Here is a 23,862-nt window from a genome sequence, read left to right on the forward strand (position 1 = left end):
ACTAACATTTAGGGCTGAAATTGAAATCAAACATACTCGTTAAGCCCCTCTAGCCACACACCTCGTTAATACACTTAATTAATTTGATTGAGCTTATTTAATTTGGTTTAAAATTGAGGATGTTATAACATGTGGCTTGGATTAGCTTACATTTAATTAGGTGAGCTAGATTATTGAGCATGATGTATAGAAGTGATAAGGTGAAGTCATGCATATTTGTGTTTATAACTTGAAATATTATATGTGTTGAATATGCGTTTTACTTGCTCACTTAGCAATCTGCATGATTAATTGCATGCTCATGCATCACGACATTTTAGACTTAGTTACTGGGACCTTTATGTTTCATTCGTCATGGTTAACTATTTTTTTAGGGAAGAGCTATGTTAGAGAAGTACTCAGGGTTTAGCATTGGTGTGTGAAACACTATTTTTTGTTTTTGTTTTTTTACCATCTTTTTAGTTGTATCATATACACTTGCTAAACTGGGGGCATTTTTATTGTATATTCAGCATGTAACTCCTTTGTTTAGATCAAAACTCATTTCTGCTAGCTATGAGAATGGTTTTTGATTCTTATGGTATCATGAAAAATGTTTTAGAATATGATGATGATTATGTGATGATTTAAGATTAAGGAGTTTCTTATTATCAATTGTGTTATGTGATTATAACCCAACTATAGAAATTTAGGTGTGATTAAGCAAATGCTGTCTATAAATTTTAGTTGATGCGTGTGTGATGTTGTTAAGTGTCCTACATTATGGTTATTGGCTTTGGTTGTAGTTTGAAAGTGTAAAGAAATTTAACAGTGTGTTTTAGGATTGTTGGAGGTTTTAGTGGATAAAATCTCCATAAGGTGGAATTTATGCACCAAACAAAAGTCATTAGGTAGTTTATTTAATAAGTTTCGCATGAATACTTGAATCACCTAAATTGAATGTTTGTATAAATTGCGCATGTTTGAAGGGAGGTTCAAAAATCTAATATGTGATAGATAGTCATTTTGTAATATATTGCGATGCATGTGTCCACACCTCAGTGCACTATCCACTTTAAGGCATAATGCCTCTATGACGTTCATTATAGAGGGACAGCATGCACAGTGGCAGACGGCCCTAATTTTTTCAAAACTACCCCGTTTTGTTAAATCTTTAAAAAAAATTCCTTTTTTTTATCTTTTTACCCTCTTGAAACTTGATTTTGGACAAATTTGCCCCTGGAAACTATGCTTCATTGAAATAAGAGTTTTGAAATATCAATTGATATTTTAAATCCTTGTCATCCTATTTTTGGTACTAAATATTTAACTAAGTTTTCTTCCTTAATTACTATGGTAGGCTTACTTTGAGATATTAAACACTTTTATTATCATGGTAGATCATTTTCTACCATGGTGGTTGGTTTTATAGCAAGACTGGTTTATAAGAAAAATCTTTTTCTACTATGGTAAACTTTTACCAAATGCTTTTATTCTTATTTATTATAATATACTCTTTTCTACCATAGTAAGGATTTGAAATGATAATTTTTGCCTTTTCTACCATGATAACTATTGGAAAATCTTTTATTTACTATAGTAGTGGTTTAAAGATATACTTTACTTCTAATTGCTATGATAGGCACTCTTCAATCATAGAAAGTGTTTAAACAAGTTATATTTGAAATAAATTGTCTTTTAATGAATTAAAAACTGGTTTATAATTAAGGGATGTTATAGCTCTTACATTATGAAGAGGGGTTACTTGCAACTCTGCAAATCTAGGTCAGTAGTATTTGATGAATCTTTTTGAAATTTTCTTTGGAAAATCACCCTACCTCATAAACAACTTTATTTGGAGTAGTTGTTACATTGTGCACTTCCAATTGGAGATATCCTTAGACATCATCATTTAGATGTTCATTCACATTGTGCGTTTCATTGTGTGGAATCAAAATCTTTAACCCATCTTTTTGGGAGTTATCATTATGTTAAATCAATTTGGTTTGGTGCTTTGCCTATTCATTAATCTAAGATAGTGGCTGTCGGTTTTTCTACTTGCCTTGTCACAACTCTTACCAAGTTACATAAGGATGGTTTGGATTTTCAGCTTAGAAGTCTTATTATCTTTTTTGAACTTGTATGGCGAAAAAGAAATCTTGCATTTCATAAAGGAATTATTTGTCTCCCAAAAGAAGTGATTAAGGAATTTCAACAATTGTGCTATTATCTTTTGGAGGTTTATGCTTGGCCTGTTATTGACAAAAGGAATAATAATGCTTCAAGAGTTTGTGATTCTATTATGATGTGGACTAGATTTCCTTTTGTAAATCCTCAACAGATTTGTAACATAAGGATGAAAAAATTCAAGCAGTAGCATCTTTTGCATTGTTATAGTCTTCATCAATTTTGAGTTCACGTGAAGCTTCATTTGGAAATGGTTTTCTTTCACTGAGCTAAATTGTTTTAATCTTTAAATGAGGTATCCATTCACTATGATCTTTCCTTTCAATGTTATCGAAGGAAATTATTCCACTGCCTTCTTCTGAAGCACTGCTCTCTTTTATTATTGGTGCAAGATATTCATATGCTTGCTAACTTCTTTATTTCTATTTCTTTCACCTCTTGTTTGAATGGGAAGAAAAGTTGAAAGGGAAGAAAATGAAGAGAAGAAAAGACTGAAAAGAAAAATTATCTCTTATTATGTTTGAATGAAGAGAAAAAAATAAAAAGAAAAGAAAATGAACAAATATTACAATGACTATAGTACTCTTGTGTTAAAATATATCAAATTCGATATAATTTTCTCTACACAAATAAATTGAAGGAAAAATTTATTAAAATTAATTTCATCAAAATAATTTAAAATCAAATTATTTATAAAAAAATGTATTTTCATGTTATTATATTTACAAAACAAATAATTTAATAAAAAATATATTATTTTTTCTATTTAAAAAAATAAAAGTGAGTAATTTATTAAATTTAAATATAGTAATATAAATAAAAAATTATAAACTCATTTTACAAAACTAGAATTCAATAACAAAAGAGAAAAGAGAAATAAAACTAGATTTACACACCAATTGGTGTTAATGTTGCTTTTTTGTTTTTTTTTTTTATTTTGGGTAAGAAAGGAGGCTAACCCCCCCCCCCAAAAGAAAAAACTAATAACAACCTATAGCACATCCAATATCAACAAAAATAAAATCTCTTAGGTTATGTTTGGTACATTAAAATTGGGTCCAAAAGAAATAGAATTAGAATTGGAATCATGCTTTCAATGGTTTGGTGTGCATGAATTTAAATTCTTTATGGACTTCAATTCTATCAAAATACCCAGAATTCAATTCCACCTCTATTATGATGGAATTGCCACAACTTCATAGAATTGTCATAAGTGCCCCACTCTCTCTCTCTCTCTCTCTCTCTCTCTGCTTGACACCCTACCCTTTACCTTTCACCTTTGCTGACCCTGCACCTTTGCTGTCAACCCAACAACGTCTTGGCCAGACGACTACCTTCCTCCGACTAAGACCTTGGCAAGACAGCCACCTTCCTCCGACTAAGACCTTGGCAACATCTTGACCATACGGCTGCTCATCGTTGTTTCTCCTACTTTTAAAAGCATCTCAGCCATCATCAAATCCGGGTCTTAATGTTGCAGCCTTATCAGCCTTCATCCCTCTATGTTGATAAACTCTTCCCCTTCCCCCTCTCATCATCTCATCCACATTTCTCATAACTCAGCAAACAATTGAGTAGTTATCACAGACTCTACAATTAGTTCGATTATTGTTGAGGCTGTGATTGTGGAGGAAGTTTCTTGATTTGGTCCTTCAGATTCGATCCTTGAGTCAAACAAGCAGTATAAATTGAACTTAAGAGGGAAGATGAAATTAAAGGCACATGTTCATTCTTCAAATATGCAATTTGATGGTGTGTGTTAATGGAGTTTTTTAAAATTGATGTTATGTTTCAAATGGTGATGGCTGAGTTTTTGTTTTTATTTTTTATAAAGCATTTTAGTCTTTATCTATTTTAAATACATATATTTATTAATATTACATTTAGATTCTATCTTCATACCAAACATACATTTATAATTCAATTCTATTTCGATTCCAATTCCAATTTCATTTTTGATTCCATCAAAAACTCTTTCATCATACCAAACAAGGCCTTAGTAACAAAGGAGCTACATGCCAAACCATTAAATCATCCAACCAAATGCCAAACCTAGCCAATGTATCAGCACATTAGTTACTTTGCCGACAAACCACCTTTACCTTTACTTCCCGATCTCTTTTTAACCACCCACATATCCTCCTTACCAATTTGCTACCATCCTTCTTCTCTATCTGCAAAATTTGTTTAAATAAATTTTCTGCATCAGTTTCAACTTCTAGTTTCTTTATTCCCATAATCTAGGCCAAATCAAGACCATAAACCATCCCCTAAGCCTCAGCCACCTCAGCATTGCACTAGCCAACCTTCCTCATAAATCCAGCCACTCACTTCCCTTCATGATCCCAATAACACCCCTACACCTAGCAAGCCCAGGATTGCCCCTTGAAGCTTCTTAGTATTTAATTTCACCCATCCTACCAAAGGTCATACCCACCTCCGATATATCCTCACCCCTACTACATCTCCTCAATTCTAATTGTAGACTACTTTTAGCAGCTTCATTCACTGCCATATCTAATATACACCATCTAGCATTGAGCACACTCTTCTTTCTACTGCTATTAAACAAAACATTGTTCCTTTCCTTCCATAGAATCCAACAACCAACCCCAAAAATAACATGCCATTCAACCCCCTTGCACCCTCCTACCCTTATTACTCAAATTCAATTCAAGCCAGTCGATCAACTGCAAGTCGAAAAAAAAAAACCCCACCACTACTCACATTAGTTAAAGATTGCCACACCTCCTTGACACCCTTACAATCCCAAAGAGCATGTAAAGCAGATTCAACAAGATCACAATCAGCACAATTAATAGGAGCTCCAAACCTCTTATGCCTCAACTCCCTTGTGTGTAGCCTGTCGGCATTAATGTGGCTTTGTCCTATCATCACTAAGGAATGGAATTAGATAGACTGGAGAAATTGAAGAAAACAAAGAGGCCAACCAATGAAATCAAATGCAAAATTGTTGAAGAAGAAGAATTGGATTTGAGGAAGAAAAGTGATGCTGCCGTGAGGAACAACAAGCTTGGGAGGAAGAGATGAGTCTCCAGCAGAAGGGCAAGAACAAAAATGCGTGGACAGCTGAAGGTGGAACAAAAATTTTATTATCAAAATTTCTCCACTTGTGAAAAAATAATAATTTGATGAGTCTCATATTTTATTTTCTTTCACTTTTCCTTTCTCACCCAAACAAAAAGAAGGTTAGTTTCTCTTTTGTTTACTCTTCATGGTAGCATTAATGTTTCTCAGAACTGAAGGCTCTTTAATCCTCCTTTCCCCTTATAATTATTGCACACTTATATATTGTAAACTTGTTTCTTTTTATTAATTAATCTTTTTATATATAAAAAAATGTTTGTTCAAAAGATTTGTCATCGTAAATGGGAAGATTGATATTTTTGCACCTATGACACTAAAATTTTGAGTCTTTACCATATTTTAATAAATTTACAATACTCATTCATGAATAAGTCCTTTATTTAGAACTTATTCATATTTCTTAATTAAATAAATTTTATAATATTAATATTATCAAAATTAATCATTTTATTTTATGTTAGAAAATTCAAAACTGTGTGTTAAAAGTGCTGGTCAACGTGTATATTTAAATAATTATTCTGATTAGAATAAAGTTAAATTAGATGTCATTATGACTAGTGATTTAGGATTAATAAAATTAACAGGATGCACATGTAAAACAAGCTTTAGTTTTAGTTGGGGTTTGTATTAGTGTTTTATTTTAATAATGATATTTAGAGAAAATTAATCATTTCACCACTATAGTTTTAATATGATCATAATTCAGACTCTAAACTTTAATTTGTTAGAACTCATTCTCTATAATTTTGACTCATTGAAACTATGTCCTTATATATTAACTAAATAACTCAATTTCTATAGTTTTAGTGGTTTAAAATGTTATTTTCTAAACTTCAACAAATAATTTTTGTTCTTGTAATTTTACTTTTTAAAATATATAGATCAATATAGTAAAATTATAGGGATTGTGTTGTACTAAGTTTGGTTGAGTTTTAATCAAGTTAAAACAGTAAAATTTGAATTACATCAAATCAAAATTGGAACTATTGAGTTTTAACTAATAATCAAAATTGGAATAAATAATTAATTTTTTTCTAATGTTTAAATAAATAAACCAGCTTTATTTTTTGGCCAAAATAAATAAATAAATAAATGAACCAGCTTAAATATCACGTAATGCGCATGAACACGAAAACATGTCCGGTTATTACAAAATACAAATACAAAGCGGAGCCGTGCTTTCTTCTTGCTTTCTCTTCGGATACCATTTCCGTAATACCCTCTCACTTCTGCCGAACCATCGTCGTCTTGCTTTTTCCGCTTTGATCATCTGATTTTTCATCTTCGGCTTCTTTCCGCATCTGAGTACCATAAGGTATCCGTTATGTTTTTGAGGAAGCTCGTCACTTTTCACTGAATATTTCATTGCTCTTTAATGAATAGAGGTCATTTTGAAAAAAGGGTTTTACTGTGATACTCACTTTGAATAGAGGAATGATTTTTCATATTTACTTTCCCAATGTATAATTAGTTAAAAGAGATTTCTCAGAGAAAATTTATTGAAAACGTAGAGGCTAATCAACCAAGCTGGACTTTCTGCCTGAAAATGGAAAGGAAATGAAATAAAAGTTTCAGTGAGTTTAATAGACTACTTTTTATGGTCAATGGAAGCGTTAGAATGAACAAAATTGGCTTTCCGGCAATTAGATTCTAGCTTCCTGATGTTAAGGTTACTTTACACACACTTTACTTTCATGTCCAAGGCTTTTCTTTACTTTGAGTCTTTTGTGAGCTTGGCATTCACCTCCGAAGGAGGGGGGTTGTTAAATGGCATTCTTGGCTATTTTTTTTACTCCATCAATGACAACTTATTTCATAATTGATTTCACTTCATTTACAACTTTGTGCATTGACGTCATTAGAATATGAAGATAAAGTGTGTAATGATTTTTGATAGCTGGTTTGGATCTAAGTAGGAAAGTCAATAATTTCCACTTATTACTTTTGTATTGACTTATTTGCATGCACCATTCCCTTTTACATGTTTCCTTATAAAGTCTGATTAAATTCATTGTTCTTGTTTGGGACTTGAGTTAATTTAGATCTGATAGGTGCCGACAATTAGAAACAACACTTGGTGAATCCACCAGTTATGGATACAATTGATTGGAGAGATGAATTGCAACCTCACTCCCGCAGAAGAGCTGTCAAATCAATGTAGGCATATATTTCATTGTATATAACCTCCACAATCTTTATAGTTTTTTCTTTGATGCTGCAGTTGCTCTGAAATGGAAACTGCCATCAAATTTCCCTGGTTTCTCATATAAAATTATTTCGATCATACAATATGTATGCATGCAAAACGAAGGAGCTAGCTATAGTAGACTCATGCAATTGTGTACGATTGCCCAGCTTTTACCCTTCACTTGGATGGGTAGAAAAATAGGGAGGAAAGGAAAGGAAACTAGCAGGAAAAACTCCCAAAAATAGTAAAAAAATTTACTACTTTTAGAAAATTTTGTTTCTAGTTTTCTCTCCTTATTTTCTTCCTACTTTTGCTTCCATCCAAACCAAGCCCTAACTCTATTGCTTAATTCCCTATATGGATATGATTCAATGGTGGTTAATATTTGTTAGGAAAGTATAGAATTGGTCATTGGCAGCATCTTTTTGTGTAATCCAAATCACAATTTGCTTTCTGTGTATCTTTCAAATAAAAACTAAAAGAAAAGAGAAAATTGAAGTTACATATTGATCATGTATTTGAGGTGTAGTGATTATAGCTCTTTAGTCAGTAGCTCACTGCAATGGAACCTGATGTTATGCCACTTGTCTAGCATGACTGCTTTCTTGTAGTTCTGTTGTAGAAATGCCATAGGAGCTCCTGTGGGCCTGTAACTTGCAATATCCCTTGACTCATTCTTGGACAACCAAATATTTCATGATTCAGTATTCGTTAATGATATCTTGAGAACAAGAAAGGATCTATATTTTCCCGCACTCTTGATATAGGCGAAGAACAAATGAAACCTTAGAAGATGAAGAGAAGATTGAAGGATGGCTTATTGATGATCAGTATGGGGATTTTGTATTTCATGAGGAAGAGGAACTGGTTCACATATATCAGGATAAAGCTTAACCTCAAAAATCATGCCAAACATTTTCGCAAGTCAGGTACTTAGTATGATAATTAATGGATGATTATCATGTTTTTTGTGATGTTTGTTGTTGCTGTTATCATTCTAGCGGTTTATATGCATATATATATATATATATATATAGTCACGACCAATTATATTTTGAATTTTTGGAAATTGTCCACTGCATGAACAGGAATGCAGAATGCTAAGTGCTATGTCCTATATGCTACGGCATATTGGAGCCTTTATTTTTACTTGAGGACTACTTAATGTCCTCAGTCCTCACCTTCTTGTTGAATTGTGGAAGAATTGTTGTTTTGATTTAGTAGAATGGATGCAGTAAAGGAATTTCACAATTTTGATGATGAGGATGAACTGCAAGAACTTGAAAAATTTTCTCTAAGTTTTGAGCAAAAGGCTTTTGCTGGTGCAACTAGCAGAGTATGCTGCTCGAAGTTCAAATCTCAAAGTTACTGGGAAAAATCACAACTAAGAAAGGAGTCTTGGAGAAATGTATTCACTGTTGAAGATCAATGAATTCTGACTTAACACTACAATTCCTGAAATCCTAACTGTCACACCCTACACTTTCAAAATGTGATCGGGCTAGAATATAAGGAAAGCTCATATTCTATGAGCCCAAACCCAAAAAAAAAAAAAAACTTGTAACATTTTAATTATCCAATCTAATCACATAATCATCATTTGTATTTAGCAAGTACTAATAGTAACAAAATATTCAAGCATTGCTATAGAAATTTTGGCAAAGTTTCCTTGTAAGTTAGACTACTTGAAATCTCTACAAACTGTTAAAAAGAATATCCAAGCAGTAGTGTATATATATGTGGAACACTGTATTTTGTTCAGACATTTTTTAAATTTAACAAAAATAAAAATAAATTCAACCAAAAAATATAAAAATATGAAAATAAAATTTAATCCTTTTTAGAATTATATTTTCAAACAAAAATCTCTAATTAATTGGGTTTAATTTTATTGTAGGTAATTTTTTTTGATTAGTATTTTAGTTCAAAAGAAAAAAAAACAAAAAAATATAAAAATATGAAAAATAAATTTAATCCTTTTTAAAATTATATTTTTAAAAAATATTTATTTGATCCAAAATCAAATTTTTAAGTCCCTTAATCCAATTTCAAAAATTAATAAACATAATTAAAAAAGAGTTATTAAAATTAAAACATGTAAACTCAGTTTGGTCCTTCGTGTGTCATGCACATTCCTGCACAAAGAAGAAAAAACAGAAGAAGCAGAAACAGAAACACAAAAACACCAGCAAAGGAAGCAGACGCAAGAATAGCAAAAGCAGACAGCAAATAGAAACGAGGTCAGACACGCCAGTCGAAAACACACAAAGAAAAATGCAGACAGCAAATGAACACAGAAGAAATGCAGAAAAAGAAGCAAAACAGAGCAAAAGGAGCAGCAAGCAACTAGAACAAGCACACACACTTTTGACCAGCAGAAGAAAAGAAACAGAACCAGAGCTGCATGCATGCATGCAGCAGACAAAAACACAGAGAAAAGCTTCACTTTGTAGAGGAAACATATGCACGCACGAAAAACAGAGCAGAAAACTGAGGAAGGAAAGAAGCATAAAAAGGCAGGAGGAGTACAGAAAATAGGAGGAAGAGAGACTGAAAAAAGAGAGAGCTAGAAACGCAAGAGAGAGGCGAGAACGAAGAAAAATGGAGGGACCGAAAGGAAAGGGCACAGAAGGAAAACTGGAAAAAAAAACAGAGCATAAAAGAGAGAAGAAAAACGGAGGGACCGAAAGGAAAGAGCACAGAAGGAAAACTGAAAAAAAGAGCATAAAAGAGAGAAGAGAAACTAGGGACAAAGAAGAGAGAGAGACGGAGAGTGAGGAAGCACAGACGCAGCACAGAGAAACTAGACGAAAATAAAAAACAGAGCACGGAGGGAGAGACCGAGAGCATAAAAAGAGAACGAGAAAGCAGAGATGGAGAAGGCAGGAGGAGCATCCGAAAAGGAGAGGAAAGGACACAAGAGGATTAGAATCAGCAAGAGAGAGAGAGCAAGCAAGACAGAAAAAATGGACCGAGAGAAAAAAACTGGATAGGGGAGAAAGAAGAACCAGAGAGGGCATCGAAGAATTTGTGAAACTATCTACCCAAGTCTGCCTCTCCTCGTCCTCATTAGCACCTAATAGTGTGTTTTCTATCTTCACTTATGATTCTGAAATTATTCTGGAGGTTTTGTTTTCTTTTATACCTTGTCAAAACTATGTGAGTTATAATTAATTTTCACAAATTATAAAATGAAGATATTAAAGTGACTAATTGCTGATCCACCTTACTTTCCTTTAAGCTTATGTGATTGTTGTTTTAAAAAAAAAATATTGTTGCTTTATTTATTTATTTTTTTTCTTTTTGAATATCTTTAAAATATCAAGTCAAATATCTAAGATAATATAGCCAAAAAAAAAAAAAAGAAATGGTCCACTCCCAATTTGTTGCTCCCATGAATTTTATATTCGAATGAATTATTCTTGAATATGTGTATTCCTTAGTGCCCGAATGGTAAACATAACTATTATTTTTAAATTTTGCTATGTGAGATTTTAAGAATCCCCATAAGTACTGAGAATGATCTCATATCATGTAACTTAATAAGATTTTATATGTATGAAGATTCAACTTGTATATTAAAATGGGTTCTAATAGCTCACCATTAAAATTAACTCTCTTTTTATAATTTAAATCAATAAAATATTTAAGTCTTATGTGAGATTTTAAGAATCTTCATAGAGAATTAAATTAAATGCATTATCGTGTAGGATAATAAATTCTCACAAATATCATGATCATCAATTTAAATAAATAAATAAATTTTTATAAATAAAATAATAAACGTTTTTATAATATTAATTAATTAAATTAATAAATTGAATTATAATCACATTTTCTAATTAGATCTTTTGGTCACATGAAATTTTTAAAACTCCGTAGACGTTTAAGATAATCATATTACCGCGTGAGTTAATAAAGCTTCGCAGGTATAATTATTAAGATTTCTATATTTAAAAATATAAGTTATATAATTACCCATTAAAATATATTTAAAGTTAATATTATTTAATTCTTTTATTCTGTGTGACTTTGAATCTCTCCAGATATTTAGAATAATCTTATATCATATAAATCAATAAGTGTTTACAGATATAAGAGTAAAACTTATATGTTAATATGGATTCCAGAGGCCCACAATTAAAATTAACTCTCTTTTTTATAATCTAAATTAATAATTTATTTAAATCCCACGTGAGATTTCAAGAATTTTCATAAAGACTTAAATTAGTCATATTATCGTGTGGGATAATAAGTCCTCGCAAATATAATGATTTTAAATTTTTATAATAAATAAATAATTTTTACAAATAATTACAAATAATTATATAATGCACAAATTAAAAAATTAAGTAACCAAATTAATGTATTTAAATTGTAATCACATTTACCGATTATATCTTTTAGTCACGTGAAGTTTTGAATCTCTGTAAACTTCTAAGATAATCGTATTACCATATGAGTTAATTAGACTTTACAAATATAACAATTAAGTTTTTAAAATATATATAAATTATATATTAAATTAATTAAATTAAAAATATATTTAATTCTTTTATCATGTGAGATTTTAAAATTTCTACAGATATTTAGGATAATCATATTACCGTATAAGCTAATAAGGCATTACAGATATGATGATTAATACTCTTTAAAAACATATATATACATGCTTAAACAAATTATTACTAACACTCAAAAATATAAATAAATTAACTTGTTAAATTCTTTTATTGTGTGAGATTTTAAAATCTTTGCAGATATTTAGAATGATTACATTATTGTATGAGATAATAAAGCTATGCAAGTATAGCAGTTAAATTCTCAATCATAAAACATAAAAAAAAATTTAAACTCTTTTCTTTTTTTATTTTAAAAATTTAAAAATTGAGAAAATAATTGAAACTAAATTACTTTTTATAATTTAAAACACACATATCAAAATTTTAAAAATTATTTTATTTTTAAAATGGTGAATTACTTCTAATTAATTTCTCTTCAAAAAATATTTTCACCAACAACTTTTAAACTCAAATTACGTGAACTTTGATCTCCATCACAGAGTACGTAGGCCTCAGAGTTTGATTCTAAATCAAGTTCTTCCTCATAAATAAATAAATATTTCTCACTCAATTATCATCATTTTTATATCAAACACATGAATATAAAAGAGATAATTAAAATAATTATAAAACTATATAATATAGCACAATAAACTTCAGTAATCGTTCTTACGAACGGGTGTTATGAGATGCTTAACACCTTCCCACACTCAATCAACTCCCGAACCTATTTTCTGTTTTCGCAGACCATCTTTATCCTTCTTTAATCGATTTTTCAAGATTTCTCTCAAAATTTTAGTGGCGACCCTCATTCCATTCAATTCCCACCTCAAAGGCATAAACCTCCACTTCCGCGCCGTCTGCGTCTCATTTTTCGAGTGCAACAATATACATATAAACCAAAATACTTTAAATAAAAATCATTCCTATATGATTCATGGAGCAACTTTAAAACAAAAACAAAATATTTAAATATTTACATTAATTTACAATGTAAACAAAACAACAAAATACTTCTTATTTCAATGAGTCTCATGAGATTTACTGGAGGTAAGTCCACTATTATTATCTGAACACCAAAAATTCTTTCAATAAATAACATTTCCAAATAATAATAATAATAATATAAATGATAATAATAAACATATAAAAACAAAAAACAAGTAATTAATTTGATTATCAATGGTATTAGAAAATATCAGCATAATCTATATTGAAAAACTTGTTTGTCATTAGGACGTAAACAAAATGAATAATAGATATGAACACACAATTCATGAGAATAAATAACATAAAGTGTGGCTAGAGGCCACAAAAGCAAGCACAAGTATAAAGCTCACGAATAACAAGCGTAGGCTATTCCATGAAATTTCATCCTCCCTTCCAAGTGAGTTGACCGACACATGGGGCTAGTATGCCATAGCATGCCAAAGATTAATGAAATTGTAATTAGCAACTAATATTCTATATTCAGTCTAATAAAACATTTCTGGCATGCATGGAGTCTAAGAATTCTTTAATTTGTAAGATATAAATAATCTATTGATCAATAATTTATCCGGTCCACTTCTGTACAATACTTTTAGAAAAATATAATACCATAAAAATAATTGCATAAATAAATTGGAATAATGAATAAAATATTTATATATTTTAAATCAACTTAATCATAAAAGTAAAATAGAAAAATTTATTTAAAATAAATGAAAATAAAATAAACAAAAAAAAAAAGAAAGGCTATCACTTCTAATTATTGGAGAATTTTATTTACTTATTTAGCATACTACCTAGTTTCAAGATTCTCCTTCCACTAGTTTCAAGATTCTCCTTCCACTGTTTCAATCAAGTTCTCTCTTTTTTAAATAACCCTATTAAATATAATAAATTTTAATATATTTTTTACAATTAAACAGACCCTCTTACCTCAATGAAACAACTACAATTGACTTGAATAAGTCAAAATTCATCTTTCTGATTTAAGTTTTTAAATTTTTCAATCAAGCTTCTAAGCCTTAAATTCTCTTATCCATATATTTTTTTTTAAACATCAAAATAAGTTCACTATACTTTCGAATTAAATTTCATCAGGAATTTAATCTAGGTTGAAGGAAAGTTACTCTGAATCTTTCCTCCTACAATAACCAACATATTTGAGACTATCTATTAAAGATGTATTTTTAGAGTTAAGTTTAAGCTTTATATACACACACATGCAACAACTGATAAATAGGAAAGAAAACACAATTTCCAGTAACCAAATCAGTACACGCCCATCGATCAAAGGCAAAGAAAGAAAAATTGAAAAAGCTGAACTTACTCAAATGCCGGTGGAACAGAGGAAGACATAAGAAATCAACAACATGTGCAAGGAAGAGAAAGAAATCATTAAACGAATCTCCAATGAAAGAAAACCAGCTCCTCAACGTTCAAGCACAGAAAGAAGGGAGGAAAAGAAAGAAGTCACAGGTCTAACGGAACCCACAGCAACGGTATTTGATTGGCAGCTACACTTACTCGCGCCGGAAAACGGGAGAAGGAAAGGAAAGGAAAGAAAGGACGGAGGAAACAAAGAATCCGACGAGGATGAGCGACCGAGGACGAAGGGTGGAGAACGGAAGTCGGTGAGGGCTGTCAAAGCTCTCCATTCTCTCGGCTGAACGGAAAAATGAAAAAGAAAAGGGGAGAACGGAAGAAACTTGAAGACCACTCACACACCCATGGCAACTCAAACTAGGGATGAAACAGAGAGCAATAACAGGGAAAGGAAATATCTACTTACCCACTACAATGGACGAATGAAGACGGAGAAGAGGATGGCAGCGAGTATGACTCAGACTGACGGCAAGGGATTAGGAAACGTGACCGAGAAGAAGAAGAGGAGGAGGAGGATTGCGATGATTCTAGACACTCCCTCCACCTCACTCTGTCCTGGCGTTCGAATGAGAAGGGAAGAGAATTTAAAAAAAAAAAAAAAATCTGATCAAAATACATTTGAAAAATTACAAGATATGTCCAAGAAAAAATTATAAGAAAGGTGCAAAAAATTTCCATGATACTAAAAATAAAATCAAACTATTTTCTTCTTTTTTAGTATAATTCAAACTTTGATTTCTCAAAAAATTATTGATATAAGTTTCTGTCAACTGTTACCCTTCACTTATTATAAAATTAATTTAAATAAAATATTACTTGATAGAGAAAAATTAATTTAATTTAAAATTTAAATTCATTACACTAACTATAATTAATTGTGATTGTAAAAATACATAATTTCTCCCAATGGTATAATGGATAAATTATAATGGAATTATTGCATGTTAAAATGTGATGGAGTGTTGTTATTTTGCGAATGGTGATTTGTTCACCACATGAATATACTTGGTTTTATTCTGAACTTGTCACTATGGAAATTATTTCTTGTTAAAATGGAATGAAGTATTGTTATTTTACAAATGGTTATTTATTTACCACATGATATAGTTGGTTCTGTTTGTCAATGAAAATGACTTTATTCTGGAGTTGTCACTATGAGAATTATTTTTCGTTAAAATGACATGGAGTGTTGTTATTCTGTAAATGGTAACTTGTTCACCATATGAATACACTTGGTTAGAAACAATTACATATTTTCACAATCACAACCAAGTACAGTTAGGACCCTAAAAACTGCAGTGTTAAATTAGATTTCATTCATCCTTAACTGTGAATATAATTCTCCAGGGTCTTCAATTGTGATTGTCCTATCGTCTTTTAAGTTACTTATATTGAAAAATTAAATTTAGAAGGCTAAATGTCATTGGGGAAAAAAATAGAAGAATGAGGTTGTAATATTGCAGGTCTGTTTATTGGTTTTGGCTTTGTAGATTGCCTTGTACTTGTTTCCTTTCTATTCCCAATTTCAATCGGATCATGAGCAGTAAATAATATCCAAGAAGGTTGCAATGGATAGTAAGTACCTAAATTTAATGGGGGAAAATGACAATTAAAGATCTTCTAAAAATATTAATTTTAATTAAGGATCATAATATTTTAAAATTAAAGTTAAGGACCATGATCTTTAATTGGACAAAAAAAATGTAGTTTGTGAAGTGAGATTTACTAACGTCACTTAAAGATTTGATAACCCAACTTAAGAAAATTGTTAACATATATTGTGAAAATACGAAACCTCAATTGAAAATTGATTGTTTAATAAAAAGCATGACTTGAAAATTCACTAACCTGACTTGAAAAAATTTCTAACATATATTATGAAAATATAAAACACCACTTGAGAATCGATTGTTTAACAAAAAACTCCAATTTGGATAAGTCATTTTTTATTAAATAATCAATTCTCAAGTAGAGTTTTATTTTTTTCACAATATACATTAGAAATTTTTTCAAGTTTGGTTAGTGAATTCTTAAGTGGCACTTTTTGTTGATATCTTTAACCATAGTCCTTAATTGAGATTTTAAAATATTATAGTCTTTAATTGAAATTAATATTTTTAGAGTCATTTTCCTACTTGATGGTCAAGTATATGGCATCAAATTCAGTTATCAGCCTATTCATATTTTAATTACTGGAGCTTTCTTTTCTTGCTAAGGCTTCTGAACATCGTTTTGTGGGGGCAAAATAGACTGATAACTCGAAACACTTCTAGTTCTTTTTTGAACGGAAAAACACTTCTAATTCATGCAGTTATTATTTCTTGTGACAAAATGTTGGGTTAATACTACTGATCTGCCTTTGTAATACTCCAAACCTTTTAAGCATTTTATTCGTTCAATTTGAATGCATAATATTGTGCACTTGTGTTATCACAAGAATTTAACCCTGTTCCATGCACAAGACAAGATTGTTATAGAAAAATAGACGATAAATTTTGTATTATTTAATTTTTAATCTAATTATATCATAATTTTAAAGTATATTGGGATTCAATAATAATTGTAAATTAATTAACATGGTAATCCTTGTACAATGAACGGGCTAGACAGAAATTTGATGCAGTACATGTCAAACGAGTTATTAAGGTCAATAAAGAGATATCTGACTGATAAGATGATGGTGGAAAGTTTAAATTTAAGATTAATATTTAAACTTCCTATCTGTTGAAATTATGCAGTTAGAATATTTGATATTGCCATATGTCCTAAATATAACTTTTGTGATTGGTGGAATGATATTTTTTGTATTAGCTTGTTAGTTCTTACAGTGATCTTATATGTTCTTTTCTTCTTTTAAATTAGCAAATGACAAATTCACTTTAATTTTCTGAGTGATATGCACTCATGCATGTATAATATATATATATATATATATATATATTTCTATTTCAGGGCAATTCTGAGAAGAACTAGACCAAAAGGCAAGTATGCCAGTAATCATCGCTTCTATTTCCGTAAGAAAGCCTGCAGAGCAACAGAGAATACTCCAATGAATATGAACCTAAATATAAGTATTAAAGATCCCCTTAGGGGAAAATATGGACTGACAACGGTCAATTATAACATTGAGCATGATGATTTGCAGCCTTAGCATACCTTGTAATGAAAGAGATCTAATTGCAGGGGAGACCTCAAGGTTTCAAGTCTTCTGGTGTTCTGATTGTATTAATTTTAACTTATAGGTTCATGTCACAATTTATGTTCAGATATAAGAGAACTCGTAAAGTTATGAAAATTTTGAAGACCTCCAGGATAATAGAGAGAATTTCAGAGATTTTAAGAAGAATCTAGTATATTCTAGAATGTTCTAGAAGCATCTAGAACAATCTAGAAATATCTGAAAAAAATTAAAAGTTTTTAGAAGGTTCTAAAAACTTATGGAGGAATGTGGATATATCTAAAATATTCTAGAATGTTTTAGAATATTCCACACATATCTTGAAGGTTAGTTTCTAGAAATATATTTGTAAATATCTAAATATTTGTTGTAGATATTTTTATGGAACACTCTGGAGGATGAATGTAAATTGTAGGATTAGATTAATCTCTAAAACTATCAAAAACACAGATTTAGACTCGATTCTTCTTGGGTTTTGCTAGTGGGTTTCATTTTTTAGGGTTCATGGATTGTTCGTTCATCCAAGTCTTCATTTTAGGCATTTTAGGTTTATTCTCCGTCTTGCATATATAAGTTTAATTTCTTCTTCATTTGTTTAATTTGTTTTTGGGTTTAGTATTTAGGGTAAATCTGACTTCAAATTCCTTACTTGCTTTTCAACAGTGCAAAACGCGAGTTGTCTTCTTTCCTCCTTCCCCTGCTCCTCTTCTTCATCCTCGTGCTCTGCCTCTCTTAAGTAAGTTGGCCTATACTTTTTCCTTATGATACTGTTATCAATTGATTGTAATTAGGGAGTTGATTGGAATTAGCAATTGGAATATGAATTTTTTGTTCATTAGAACTACGATTTATGATTGAATATATATAGGCTTTTGTTTTTAGTTCTTTGTTAGTTCAAAAATTAAATTTAAGATTATATGAAAATTAATTTATTGTTGGGCATTATATGAATTTGTTGAAAATTTGCTTCCCTTGTTGTGGTGATGGTGATTAATTTTATTGTTGGATAACTTAATTAGATATGATTGAGTTATATTAAATTTATAGGACAAAATAGATTGTTGGGATAAAATTGTTATATCAATTGTTGTTAGTAACTTGATTGAGTATAATTAAGTTATATGAGAACTTGAATGATGAAACTTTTTGTTTAAGTTGATTAATTGTGTTCTTTTTATTTAAGTTGATTAATGTTTGAATTAATTGTGCGAATTTTATTTAAGTTGATTAATTGTGTTCTTTTTATTTAAGTTGATTAATGTTTGAATTAATTATGTGAATTTTATTTAAGTTATTTAATGTTTGATTTAATTATCTTCCTTTACAGATAAATGGTTTTTGATAGCGAGTCTATTGATACCCCTCCATCAATTCTAGCTACAAATTTGACTGAGATTCCGAGTACACAGAAAAAGCTAAGCAGGAGTATAATAACATTCAACGAGGCCTAACAATAATGGAAGAGGTGACAAAAACAAGAGCCGCAGGAAAAAAAATTGATGTGCAATGGAACAAGAAAGAACAAGCAATTAAATCCTCAAAATTTATAAGTTATATTGAGGTGGTGGCAAAGACTGCTATGCCTATCATAGTAAAATCATGGTGCAAAGTAGATGAGGCCACGAAGGCTCTTATTTGGGATACTGCAGCTAATTAATCTCCACGATGTCTCTGCTTATAATGGAATTACAAAGGAAGCTCTTGAAAATCAAGCAAAGCAGCTTTCAAATCAATTTAAGGATAGGGGAGCAAGTAATAATACTTGATTTCTTGTTCCTTACTATCAAGGGTAAGCCACTTTCTAGCTACTTTTAGTACAAGTAAATATTTTTTATATTTACTTATTTGATAACACTTGTTATTTCTTATTAGGGGGCACTAGATGCTTATTGTGGTTAACCCTGTTGCTTCAAAAATTTGGTATTCGATCCTCTTAACGGAGAATCAAGCAACAGGCCAGATATGATAAAACTTTTTAATAAGTAAGTTGAATTTTTATCAATTGTTATTTTAATATCCATATATATTGAATTTCTGACATTTATTCTTTATTTTCTTCTTAGAGTTGTGGTCTTGTATCGTACTGTGACCAACAAGACCTTATCCCCTAGCTTAAGGGTATTGAACTCTTATGAGACACGGGTCACAGTTAAGGTAAACCTAATGGACTGAGTTTTTAATTAACAAACCGTGGCCTTTTAACTATTATTTTATTGATATGTGATTATTTTTTTACAGTGTCCACTCCAGCCAGATCAGAGTAATGAATGTGGCTATTGCTTGATGAGATTCTTGAAGGATATTATCACTCATGCCCCTACCACATTACCTAACAATATTAAATTTAATAATATTTAAATTATAAATTTTAACAACTTTTGTTAGATAGCTATTAACTTGAATTTGTTATAACTCTTTGCATACATTACTTCGAGGATGCTTATTGTATTCGGTATGCAGCTGCACATATGGAGGAAACTCTTGAAGAGGTAGCTCAGGCCGTGTTTAACATGTGGATAGCAGCAATGGTTAAGCCCAATTAGTTTTGGTATACACATTTATTTTTTTGATCAATTTTATGTCTGAGGCCAATTAATTTTGAAATTTAAACTTGTAAAGTAGGTAAAGTTATAAATTTTTTTATGGCATCAGGTTTAGAGTATAGGTAGATATAAGATAAATTAAAGATATTTAGATTGTAATTTCAATATAAATAATGATTCAATTATTTTTTATTGTTGGCTGGCTGGTATATATATTTGATTGCTTTGTATTTGTAGGGGGCTGCTTAAAAAGCTGCCCCCAACTTTTAAAAAAACACATCATAAATACTTGACAGTTATTTTGAAATAACCGTCAAGTATTTGGCACACAAAATTTATGAAAATATATTTGATACTTGTTACAAAATAACTGTCAAATATTACTAAATACTTGACGGTTATTTTAAATAACTGTCAAGTATATTGATACAATATATGCAAATGTTTAAGTGATTACTTGACGGTTATTTTGAAATAACCGTCAAGTAATCTCTAAAATATTTGACAGTTTTTAACCGTCAAATAAATATATGGCGCCTCATTACTTGACAGTTAAAAATTATCAAATAATTTTTAAAATAACCGTCAAGTAAGGGGATATTTTATAGTAGTGATATGAAAAACTAGCCAGAAATTCTAGGCTAAAGGGAGTTCAAGGAAGGAGGGTAGAAGCACATGAAGTGGGCACTAGATATGGTATGGTTGCTCAACTTAAAGAATTAAACAAGAATTTCAAAGCCTTTTTCATGCATCATAATTTTTGAAATTCTTCTTATGCTGTGGATGCTACTAATTATGATGCAAATCCTTGCATGCAAGGAAACTTCAATGGAGCCTTTGCTAAGGGAACTAACCTCAATCACACACCAAATGATTGCTTACATGGAATTCAGCCCCAACCTCAGCAACCTTCAAGCATGGTCTCCAAAATTGACAAGTTGGAGGATATGATCTCCAAGCTTGTCAATTTTCAAACTAATGCCCAAACCAATGCCCAACATGCACAAGCTACAACCGAAACAGCTATCAAGAATTTGGAAATCCAAAGTCAAGCGACTATCCAAAAGTTGGAAATCCAAATGAATCAACTAGCAAACAAGCTATCAAAGAAATTGTACATATAATTGACTACATATTTAGAAGTAACTTTGATAAATTTTTAAGTGGCTATCTTTTATTTATAAGTGCCTTTCGAAAGTTTTACAAGTGAATTTTAGTTTCATATTGGAAAACAACTCATTCTCAAGTGTAAATAATGATTTTTCCAATTAAGATTAATAATATAATCCTAACTCATCATAATAATTTTAGTAGTATCTTTTTTTTATTTTTCAAGTGACAGCAATTTTGTAAACTCATATATAGTTTTAATTTCAGGTAAGAGCCATAGTCCATTATTAAAATTTTAATAAATTAGAATCTCTAATTGTAATTAATGGTCTTATGATATTCTTAATTGTTATTTTCCCTAAATTAAATGAATTGAAGGAATCATGTGTCTCACTCACGCAAGGGGAAGAGAGAGAATAAAAGGGGGGAAATGAAGAGCTAAATCTAATGAGATTTTGAAGAAAATATATATATTCTCATATCAAATAGCAATACTTTATTTATAAATACTCCTCTCATGAAGAGACAAAGCATCCAATTAGTGACGATGTTAGGACCTTGGGCCATGTGGTGTAACATTTTGTTAAGCTTCAACTAAACATATTTTAATTTTTTTTGTAATCCAAACATCTTTAAAATTGAGTTAAGGGATGCAAAATATTTTAGCCAATAAGTGCAAAATAATCAAACATATAACCCTCCTTATAATTTTCTCCAAATTTAAGGGGTGCATTTACCCCCCAACATATACATAGCGCCACCTATGCTTCCAATAACTTATAAGAGCAGCCTAAGAGTTTTCACGAAAGTCGAGAGAAATATTATTAGGTTCTCACATCTTAAATATTCCCTTTCCTCTTTGATTTGTTTTTATGATTGAAAATTTTAGAGCAACTAATTTCTATTCCTTTGTTTAACTCTTATAGATTTTGATTTATAATTATGTTTTGATTTATTTTTCTAATCATATTTTTTTTAATTCTTCATGAAATGTCATGATTGATCAACATAATATTTAATCTATAGGTAAACTCAATAAACTTAGAGGTGAAGAGTAAACATACCTCTATAACGGTAAACACAAATAACTAAATTAGATATCAATTTAGATATTATTTAAATTGTAGCTTCTTCTCAGCTTGATTAGGAGTTTGGGTGGTACAAGAATGAATTCAATGATAATCGAGTAGGGACTAATTGACATTTTAGGAACAATTATCATTATAATTAATAAATACTCAATTTAAATGGTAGAAATTAGTAACTTATAGAGTGAATAATGAACTCCAATGCTTGTGTTGATTGGATAATTAATTTTTATATATTCATTATTTGTTATTTTTGATTTAATTTTAAATTCAAATATTTTTCTCAATCTTTTTATATATTAAAATTAATAGAAATAACAAAATCTTCACCTCCTTGTAGGTTAGACATCTAGAATAAATTAAATAGGAATTTCAAAGCCTTTTTTGTGCATCATAATTTTAGCAATTCTTCTTATGCTATGGATGCTACTAATTTTGATGCAAATAGTTGAATGTAAGTAAACTTTTGTTGAGGGAACCAACCTCATTCACACACCATCTGATTTCTTATGTGGAATTCATATCCGACCTCAACAACCTTCAAGCATGAACTCCATAATTGACAAGTTGTAAGATATGATCTCCAAGCTTGTCAATATTCAAACCAATGCTCAACATGCGCAGGCGGCAACCAAAGCAGCTATCAAGAATTTAGAAATCCAAAATTAAGAAGTTATCCAAAATTTGAAAATTCAAATTAATCAACTAGTAAACAAGTTCTTAGAGAAGCCTCGAGAGAAATTTTCTAGCAACACAAAGAGAAACCCAGAGAAGAGGTTGTGGCCTTTACCTTAAGGAGTTGCAAAGAAATAAAGGAGCATCTCTCTAAAATGAAAAGGCAAACCATAAAGGTGGACAGGCCTTAGAAAAGCTTAAGAGGCACCTAATGCAAGGTCGTGTGAAGACGTCTTGGGACCTAGGGCAAAATTATTTAAGAAGCTTAATCTGTTGTCATTTATCTATTTTCATATCACTTTTCTAATTTTTTAAACTGCAAAATCATATATTTAAATTTTGTAGTCAAATAATTCTAATATTTCACTTTCAATAGATAATGTAACTAATTCATTTATTCTATGTTTGGATGCATATAGACTTAGACTTGGATTTAAATTCTACCTTAATCTTTTTATAATTTGAAATTCTTTCTAAACCCATATTATTTCATATTTTACTTCAATCTTTTTGTAATTTGACCGGCCTATCAGGGGAGTTGAATAGGACCAGATTATTGACGATGACTAGGACTAGACTGCTGCCACTGCTAATTGAGATCAAACAACCGACTTCCACCAAGACTGAAGTGCAAGCAATGATTGGAATTGGATTTGGAGTGTAGGCTATAAAGAGGATTGGATAGGTGACTTCCATTTGACTGCTAGCATTGACCGGGACCGGACAACCAACTTCTACTAAGACCAAACTATCAATGCCAACTAGGACCAAACTACCACCTGTGATTAGGATTGAATGGCAAACTTTCATTGAGATCGTACCACTAACAACAATCGAGACTAAACAACCTCCTATGATCGAGATCGATGAT

At 30.5% G+C, this 23,862-nt stretch overlaps 1 long non-coding RNA gene across 2 annotated transcripts; it reads left to right on the top strand.

The window, feature by feature from the left end:
- The first annotated feature begins 6,452 nt into the window (after positions 1-6,452).
- LOC129287944 (uncharacterized) lies at positions 6,453-8,421 on the top strand. Of its 2 annotated transcripts, none has more exons than XR_008587851.1 (3): positions 6,453-6,589; positions 7,317-7,431; positions 8,074-8,421. It is a non-coding gene; the product is annotated as an uncharacterized LOC129287944 (long non-coding RNA). The 2 variants fall into 2 exon arrangements; XR_008587850.1 differs by having other exon boundaries at positions 8,230-8,421.
- Positions 8,422-23,862: the final 15,441 nt, after the last annotated feature.

This window comes from Prosopis cineraria, unplaced genomic scaffold (assembly GCF_029017545.1).
Source record: "Prosopis cineraria cultivar Desert tree isolate PC_DT_omini unplaced genomic scaffold, ASM2901754v1 PC12, whole genome shotgun sequence".
NCBI classification, from domain to species: domain Eukaryota; kingdom Viridiplantae; phylum Streptophyta; class Magnoliopsida; order Fabales; family Fabaceae; genus Prosopis; species Prosopis cineraria.